Raw genomic sequence first — 10,000 nt, 5'->3', positions numbered from 1 at the left:
TTCATTAGTCCATTACTTTTGAATATAAAAAACCCGAGTATATATATATATATATATATATATATATATATATATATATATATATATATATATATATATATTGGCAGTAAGTCATTATTCAGGTACGTCTGATTTATATATATATATATATATATACATACATGTGTGTGTGTGTGTGTGATCATGTGTACCTACTCCGGAAGTATTTAAAAAGATTTTTAGTGGTATATATATGTATGTATGTATATATATCAATGTATCAAGTCTGGTGGGGGAACCAGTTTAGTCGCCGGTGACCCGACCATGAGGCAGGTAGTACTGGGTTACATGGTACCAGTAGCATATGCCATGACCTTCCAAAGAGCGAATGAACTCTTTTCTGGGTCAACGGCCAACTAGCACCGTGTATATTTGTGTTTGTGTATATGTGTATTGGGGTAGAGAGGGCTCCCGTAAGCCGTGCTAAAGGCAACCTTTCTAGGAGAAGAAAATCTCTGATTTAAAAAACCATAAATCGGAAGACCAGTACCCGCATTAAGCTGGTCTGCAGTTTAATTTGTTGCTGGCTATCTTGCTCTTGCTTGTTGCTGGATCTCAACAATTTGAACCGAGAGAGAGAGACTTAGCTGTCGTACAAAGCTAAGACTCTGTAACATCATCTTTGTATAGATACTCCCTTAGGCATTTGGGCTCATGAATTTTAAATGTCTGAGGGAGTGGCACTCGTCATCATATATATATATATATATATATATATATATATATATATGTATAATGAGAATAATAGAAATAGTATTCCGACGAAATAGAGAAATAAAAAAAGGAACAAATCAAGTTATATGTTCATGAACATTTCGTCTTTATTGCGAAACTTCCTCTGAATGAATGCGTTTATCCATGGGAAGTACTAAAATAAAGACGAAACGTTAATTAACACATAACTTGGTTTGCTCCTTTTTTGTATTTCTCTCTCTCTCTCTCTCTCTCTCTCTCTCTCTCTATATATATATATATATATATATATATATATATATATATATATATATATATATATATATATATATATATATATATGTGTGTTTTACAAGGTAGTCACCACTTATCAAGGCCCGGAAGCCAGTCGGGGATAAGGGTTATTATGTGTACAGTACGTTAGTGTTGGAGATTTGATAAAGTGTCTTACTTAAGGAGGCGGTTCATCAGGAATTTGTTCACATTGGACTTGAAGACATCCAGGTTGTAATCAGGTGGGAAACAGGCAACCGGAACAGAGTTCCACAGGCGTGCACTTCTAAGAAAGAAGTTTTGTTCATGAAATTTACGTTTTGATTTTGACACGGATAAGGAGTGGGGAAAACTTTTGACAGTGGTTTCAGCTAGGCGGGTGTTTATTGTGAAAGATTGGGGAGGGGGGACCAGAGATTGGAGTTCAGACGAGCACCTGCCATGGTAGTAACGATAAAACAACGACAGGCTCGCAACGTCTCTCCTGTGGGAGAGAGGTTGCAAGGAAAAGAAAAGGGCATCACCCACTTGGCCACGAAGCCTATTTTGCACTCTGTCAAGGCAGGATAGGCTGTTTTTAGCAGCTCCTGCCTAGATGTGGCAGCAGTACTCCATCCTTGGACGTACTTGGCTTTTTTCAGATAGAGAATTGCATCAGGGGTGAGATATCTTCTGGAGCGATAGAAGGATCCTACCATTTTTCCAGCAACCTTGGCAACTGACTTGATGTACGTGTTCTATTTCAGGTCAGGAGTAAAGGTCAAGCCCAGAAGCTTATCAATACATGGAGCTTCCCTTAGACGAGAGCCACCCATTTCAATTTATGCCAGATGGGGATCAGAGTGTTGATGTAAAGACAGGAGCTTGGTTTTAGATGCATTAAAAGTAACCAGCCACCTCCTTCCCCACTGTACCACGTGCTCAAGATCGGAGGAGAGAGTATCTAAGAGGACTTTGTCATTTACGGCCTTTGATGTGTTGCCATAGATGGTCGTGTCATCAGCATAGATGTCAACGAATGATTGAATATGTGCTTTGGGAGATCATTGATGTATATCAGGAAGAGAGTCCTAGTATGGACCACTGAGGGACTCCAGCATTAATATTAAGGGCCTCTGATTTCTGCCCATCAACCACTACTCTTATGAGCCTATCGGAGAGAAATGATTTAATGATCGAGAAAACATTTCCAGTTATACTGTAACTGGAAATCTTGTGAAGTAGGCCCTTATGCCATACCTTATCAAAGGCCTTTGATATGTCAAGAGCAATTGCCCTAGAGAGGAAGCCTTTGTCCTATGAGATATAACAGTTAGCACATCTGCTGTAGACCTGGCAGAACGGAAACCATATTGCATGTCACTAAGATTATTTCTGATGAGGTGGTTGACTATTTCTTTATTTAATAAGGATTCCAGCAGCTTACTCATGACACACAAGAGACTTATTCGTCTGTACTGAGAGGGAGATGACTTATCACCTGAATTCTTAAATACTGGGCATACATATGAGGTTTTCCAGGGTGTTGAGAAGCACTTCTCTTTAAGGCAACGCTTAAAGAGTTTTGTAAGTATGGGGGCAAATTCTAGTTGAAGCTTTTTCAGCACAATAATTTGAATGCCGTCAGGGCCAGTTGCTTTACTGGAATGAAGGTTTTTGATTAGCTTAGCGACATCACGCCCAGATATTTGTATATTGCAGAGCGTGTTGTCTGTTATAGGAGGAAATACGGAGAGTTGATGGCCTTCGTCGCATAGGTAGAATAACTGCAAAGTTCTTGGCAAATAGTTTGGCCTTATCTGATGCTGACGAGATGACCTCAGTTCTATTGATGATGGCTGGGATAGAATGCACGCTTCTGTTTAGGATCCTGTTTGCTATTTGCCAAAACTGGTGGGAACCAAGCCGCTGCTAAGCTACTTTGGATCTAACGGACTGAGCATATAGCTCTCTTGCATTTATTATTACTCTTTTGCAGTGGTTGCTGGCAGTTCTGAAGGCAGCTTTAGTCTCAGTGCATCTATTACGTTGGTAGCTATGGAAAAAGTGATTTCTGTGCGCGATGGCAGCAGCACATTCTGGGGAGAACCATGGCTGGCTGTTAGGTTTTTGTTGGAATTTTTGGGATGGTATTAATCGGTCTATGCCTACAATTAGCCATTCGGTCAGGTCTGATACTATGGAGGACACATATGTGTGCGTATGTGTGTTTTTGTGTGTATGTGTGTTTATGTGTGTTATTATTATTATAGCAGGATGCATGGAAATTGCACAGAAGAAAAAATTATTTTACATTTAATCAACAAAGTTTTGATAGCGCTGATATTTTTTGGATAGTGCAAAAGTGAAATTTTTAGACAAAAAAAAAAAAGAAACAACGCAGAAAATAAGAGTTAATTAACATTTCTTTGAAAATAATGTCCATTGTACTTTAAATATAGAACTGACCCAAACGAGATAAAGTAATAAGTAATATTAAATACTCAGAAAGTAATATTGTGCTACATAGTTCAATACAAATAATAAAATCGCATTGTAAGAGACAATCTTTAATTTATTCCTTCAGTTCACCACTTCTTAACAGACAATGCTCTTCTTTTTTGCCCTGTTTTTTTTTCGAATGTTCCCTTTTTTACATGATGTTTTACTGACTTTTCTTTTACGAGTTCCTTTCTCACACTTCACAACATTATGATATACATTATTATAATGATATTCACAACATTATGATTATACATCATTATAATGATATTCTAAAACGAGGCTGCATTAAAGGGAAGTCACCCTCATATTTTTGGCCAGGTTGGCATTTTTAAAAATAAAATTTGTATTTAGATTTTTTTTTTCAAAGCGTAACGTACAGACTAACTAAGAAAGGAAAAAGCAGATTATAATAATAATAATAATAATAATAATAATAATAATAATAATAATAATAATTATTATTATTATTATTATTATTATTATTATTATTATTACTTCCTCACCAGGAGCTTTTACACAGGTTAAAGATCTCCCTTTGAAAACAACCTGTGGTGTTTACTGGAAGCCGAGTGACAAGTCTTCCCAAATTTCCAGTACTCTCAACCTCTTTCGATTCGTAAATAAATTTGCGTTATCGTAACAACTGCTTACCATTGATTTCTCACTGGCAGCAGCCATTGGCCTCCATTGGAATTTGAGTGGCAATAAGCCTTCCCAAGGTCCCAGTTCTCTTCTCACTTGTCCAGCAGAGGTCTGGTCAGCATTCTCTCCTCGGCCTTTCCATTCTCCTTGACCGTTCTCAGCTATTTGACCTTACTTTTTGGAGGGGGCAAGAGGAGAGCATGGGTGAGAGGATACAGTAGAAAATTATTATTATAATTATTATTATTATTATTATTATTATTATTATTATTATTATTATTATTATTATTATTCATAGTAGTCTCAACTTTTAGATGTTTTAGTTAGAATTAGGCATTAGATCTGTAGCTTAACACTTTCGCTGTTTCTAGCAGGCAAGCCTTTTAAACATTGGAAATGAAATTGTCTAGTAAATCTGATTAAGTCATTTATGGTGGCTTTTCTTGGTGGCCTAAAGTGTTCCAATAACTATGGGAATCACCTAATTCACTTTTTAGATCTCTATATTTTTCATGTTGTAATATTTTTGGATAAGACCATCATCAGTGTCCATATAAGTAAATAAACTGTGTCTGTGGCCTGTGGGGATTCATAAATACAGTAATAAAACTCCCAACCAGCTGTTTACTCGTCAGCTGTCACAGACAAAACGTGTAAACGCACCACTGCGCATAGGCTCCACGCACACATCCGCCCAAAAAGAAAAATAATAAAAATTAATTAGCCAATGGGAACGATGCGCTAAAAAATTAAGATTTAAAAACTAACGTGTTTGTGGGAGCCGGCAAGGAGAAATATAAACCCAGGTTCTTTGTAAGTGACGAGAGAAGGAAACAAGGCACCAAAGAAACACAGAAGCAGTCAAGCAAGAAGTCGTAAAAACTGAAAACACTCCTCTCTGTGACCGTTGCTCGACCAACAAAAAGAAACAAGGATTAAGTACTCTTTATGAACATTCTTCTTTTTTTTTCTCTCCGTTTCTTACTTTGTATTATTTTGAAAGGCGAATTCACAGAAAAATTAACTTTTTTGAACACGTACAGTCAATCTAGTCTTTTATGGTTGAGAAAACTTATTACAAGTCTTAAATGTTTATAATTTGTTTTGTTTTAAATGTAGTTTCCATTTCATGCTTTTTTATATTTTAATGCACAAAGCAATCTATAGGCCCCTTGTTGCATTTAACATTTTTGTTACATGGAGGTCACCACTTATCAAGCCCCGGAAGCCACTCGGGGATAATGGTTATTGCGTGTACAGTAATCAATGGGATAGTATCGTAGTAATCATTAGTATTGGAGATTTGATAAAGTGTCTTACTTAAGGGGGCGGTTGGTCAGGAATTTGTTCATGTTGGACTTGAAGACATCCAAGGTGTAGTCAGGTGGGAAACAGGCAGACGGAACAGAGTTCCACAGTCGTGCACTTCTGAGAAAAAAGCTCTGCTCATGGAATCTACGTTTGGATTTAGGCACAGATAAAGAGTGGGGAAAATTAATGATAGTTTCAGCTAGACGGGTGTTTTTCGTGAAAGATTGGGGAGGGGGGACCAGAGATTGGAGCTCAGACGAGCACTAGCCATGGAAATAATGATAAAACAATGACAGGCTCGCAGCGTCTCTTCTGTGGGAGAGAGGCTGCAGGGAAGAGAAAAGGGCATCCCCCACTAAGCCACGAAGTCTATTTTGTACTCTGTCAAGGCAGGATAGGCTGTTTTTAGCAGCTCCTGCCCAGATGTGGCAACAGTATTCCATCCTTGGACGTACTTGGCTTTTATACGGATAGAGAATTGCATCAGTAGTGATATACCTTCTGGAGCGGTAGAAGGATCCCACCATTTTCCCAGCGTCCTAATTTGTCTTATTATGGAAGATTTTTCCAGAAATGTTATATGTATGCACTCAAATCGCGCCATCCTTCGTGTGACCTGCATATGTATTCATATCGTGGGCCATCGATATAAATTTTTCCTGTCATTTACAGGCAATTCTAAAATAAGCCTTTATTGGGGAAGTCTTAGTTTATATTTATCTTTTCCTAAGATAAATCTATAACTTTTTTAGTTGACAATTTCTCATATGAAATTCAAAATTACGCTATTTTATAATAGTCCCGCCCTTATTTTTGTTTCCAATTGCAAACAGTAAACAAATTGATCTATCTTCTATCCTCCTATAAATTCGTTTTTCTTTTGTGTGTATTGATATTCATATTAAAAACCCTCTTTTCTATTTATTTAAAAAGAAAATACAATTTTCTTATATATGGGATTTTGGATTGCATTCACTAGCAAAACATCTAGCTAATTTGCATATTCTTTTAAACATTCATTTTTATTAATTCCCTATTAGTTTTTTCGGTTTTCTTATGGGATGATCATCTTTAGTTAACTATTACGTGTAATTATATTCATGCAGATATTCTACATGATTTATACTAGCATAATATTTTCATAAAAAGGTTATAGTAAACACAAAATTGTTTCCATATATATTTATGGATGCGTATATATTTTTGTTTAATCTATTTATATATCTATCTATATATCTATGAAAGTGACCGTGTCTGTCTTTCTGTGTGTCTGTGTACATTTCCCTAAGCAATAACTTTGTCAATTTTAAGTTCACAGACTCGAAATTTGATATACAGGGTACTGAGATTTTGGAAATTTTTTGTGATCGGTTTTCGGCCAGAAATTTGGCTGTTAATAGGTCGAATACAAAAAAAGCAACAACAAAAGAGAAAAAACAACTGAACAGAAAAAAAAAACAGCAAAAAAAAGAACAAAAACAAAACAACAAAAACGCAACAAAATTAACAAAACAAATTTTTTTTACAAAACACAAATCAACAAGAAGCATAGCAAAAGTACAAAAAAAGAATAAAAGAAAACAAAAAAAAGAACAAAAAAGAATAAAAGAAAACAAAAAAAGAACAAAAAAGAATAAAAGAAAACAAAAAAAGAACAAAAAAGAATAAAAGAAAACAAAAAAAGAACAAAAAAGAATAAAAGAAAACAAAAAAAACAACAAAATCGATTTAAAAAAACAACAAAAAAGATTCACAAAAAAACTATAAAAAAACGCAAAATTCACTAAATATAAAATATTTCATACTTGAAAACATTTCTGACATTTTTGAAAGAATCAACTTTTGAATGCAAGAACACATCAGCTGAAAATTAGCATCACGCCTCGACAATTGAAGAATTTGACAGACTTTGTTAAGAATAGAGCAGCCAATATGTTGCACGCGGACTAGAATAGACCTTCCTCTTATTCACTGTCCTCCATCAACAAAACAACAAGAAAAAATAATCATTAAAAAACATTAATAAATACTTTAGAAAAATCGGACATCAACATTATATTAATTTTCTTGAAAGTTAAAAATAATCAATATAATTGCGACCGGGCAACATTGTGTTTCTCTGCTAGTTAACATAATTATTATAAATAAATAAACTCCCCCTCCACATTAAAAAAAAAACTTTTCGGCCTTTAAAATCTTGCCTTGTAACTAATTCCGTCTAACCTTCTCTAAGACTCAATACAAAAAAGTGATACTAGAATAAAAAGGACAAAAAAAAAACAACATAGGATGCCAAATTAACTTCACTAAATATGAAATGTTGCATCGCACTCGAAGACATGTCTGACATTTGTAAAAGAATTAACTTTTGGATGCATCGACCCATCAGGTGTGATGCGGTTGAAAAGGACGCTGCACATTTAACTTTCATGCCTACGAGGACCTGTCAAAATTGACCTTTCATAAAACAGGTGAATTTTTACTAAACGGACTTATCTTACAATTATATATATATATATATATATATATATATATATATATATATATATATATATATATATATATATATCCAGACATATATATAAATACATACATATACATAGATATATACAAATACATACATACATAGAAATACATACATATACAAATGCATACATATATATGTATACATATATCTACACACACATATATATACATACATGTATATACATATATATAAATACGATATATACATCGTATATATATATATATATATATATATATATATATAGTAATTTATAAAATATATATGGCGATTAAGCTACACAATCGCCATGTATATTTTATAAATTACTAACTAGTTCTACCTACGTATTGAGCACTTTTGAAGTAAATACTTAAAGTTTACGCATAAATCTATACTTTCGTATATTAATTTTATGTGAGTAAATGAAGTAGTTATATATATATATATGTTCTGTCGTGGAACAACAGTGAAAATAAGAACAATCAAGTCGAGGTTCAGTTGAGGAACAAGTGTATTAACAATAATGTACAAGGATAGTAAAGCGTGTATATCTGCTGGGCACTCGGCTAGCAGTTGAAGTGCAGTCGCATCTCTCTCACCGGTGTTGGAATTACTAGCGCTATTTATAGTGCTAATCTGTGTAAATTCCTCTGTTCAAGGAAGGCCGGTATAACAAAAAAAATATATATATAATTATTTTTTACTATAATAATTAAATACCTACAGACACTAATGTTTCATCCTTTCGGGATTCTTCAGTGCAGGGTGTCACGATTAACACCAGCCGAACGACTTGAACCCCGCAACACGAGACATCTCTGGCTCGATTAGCGGAGACCTTATTCATTCGGCTACCATTAACCGCGTGAAATAGCGTTGAATTTAAAATATATTAATTGATATAATAATTAAATGAATAATTTTGCGCTGCGAAATGGTTGCTAATTGTCTGTATTTTTTAGATGGTTCTTAGTTGGTTTTTGTTAAGTGTTTTTGTTAGGTGTCCAAATTGCGTTCAGCTCTACGCTTGGTTTGCTCAGTAGGTTGTTATGTCCGAGCATGTGAGCTGTTTCTGTAAGTTTTCTCACTTTCCAGAGGGTAGAACTGTTTATTATATTTACTTCATCCCATAGGGGGCGATGGTCCCCCCTCTCCATCCAAACATGTTTGGCTATACCGGATTTTTCCGGCTCCCCCTTTAGTTAACGCTTTTCGGTTGCTTAACGGTTGCTGTCAAGAATTGTAAAGTAAACGTTATCTTCTATACTATAAATCTCACGTGTCTGTTTAAATGTATGTATGTACGTATGTATGTATATCTGCCGAAAACTTTCGACAGAGGCGAGAGATTTTCACGAGATCGGTATCTGTTTGAAGTCGACCCTTCCGACGATAAATATCGAAAAATTGGCTAAAACAATAATTTCTTCACTTCTGGGAACTTTTATACAAGCGGGGGGGGGGGGGGTCGCTTTTTTTCGACGAAATTTTCGAAAGCCATGCCCTCTTTTCGATTGACTAGCCTTAATTTAAACCTTCACGACTCCCAGTTCGACGGTAGACGTTTTTTTCACGTTCTTTTCATTCTTCGCGTTACGGGTTCGGACCTAACTGCCTACTACCACTTTTTTTGTTGTTGTTCAATACACACCTCCAAACACCCGGGCAACGTCGGGCACTCAGGCTAGTGTCTTGAAGTTTAAATGTTTGGAGGCAAAGAGCAAAGATCTTTCTATTCTGGATACGAGAAATTATGTGCGTGAATATTAAAATATCTGATATTTTTATGGGGTAATTCCTAATTGCCATCTTTTGTCAATAGGAAAAAAAGACTTCCACCTTTCTTTACTCAAACCTTTTGGGTTTGTATTACTGTACACTTAGATTCGAAAAAGTTGTCAAAAAAAACAACAAAAAACAAATATATAACAATTAAATAAAATTAAATAAATAAAAACACGAAAAATTATCCAGTTAGGTAGAAAAGTAACTTATCTTGCCTTTAATAACATTTATTTGTTATATATTTGTTTTTTGACAACTTTTTCGAGT

Source organism: Euprymna scolopes, chromosome 26 (genome assembly GCF_053919585.1).
Source record: "Euprymna scolopes isolate OS-2025 chromosome 26, ASM5391958v1, whole genome shotgun sequence".
Lineage (NCBI taxonomy): Eukaryota > Metazoa > Mollusca > Cephalopoda > Sepiida > Sepiolidae > Euprymna > Euprymna scolopes.
This window is presented reverse-complemented; position numbering follows the sequence as displayed.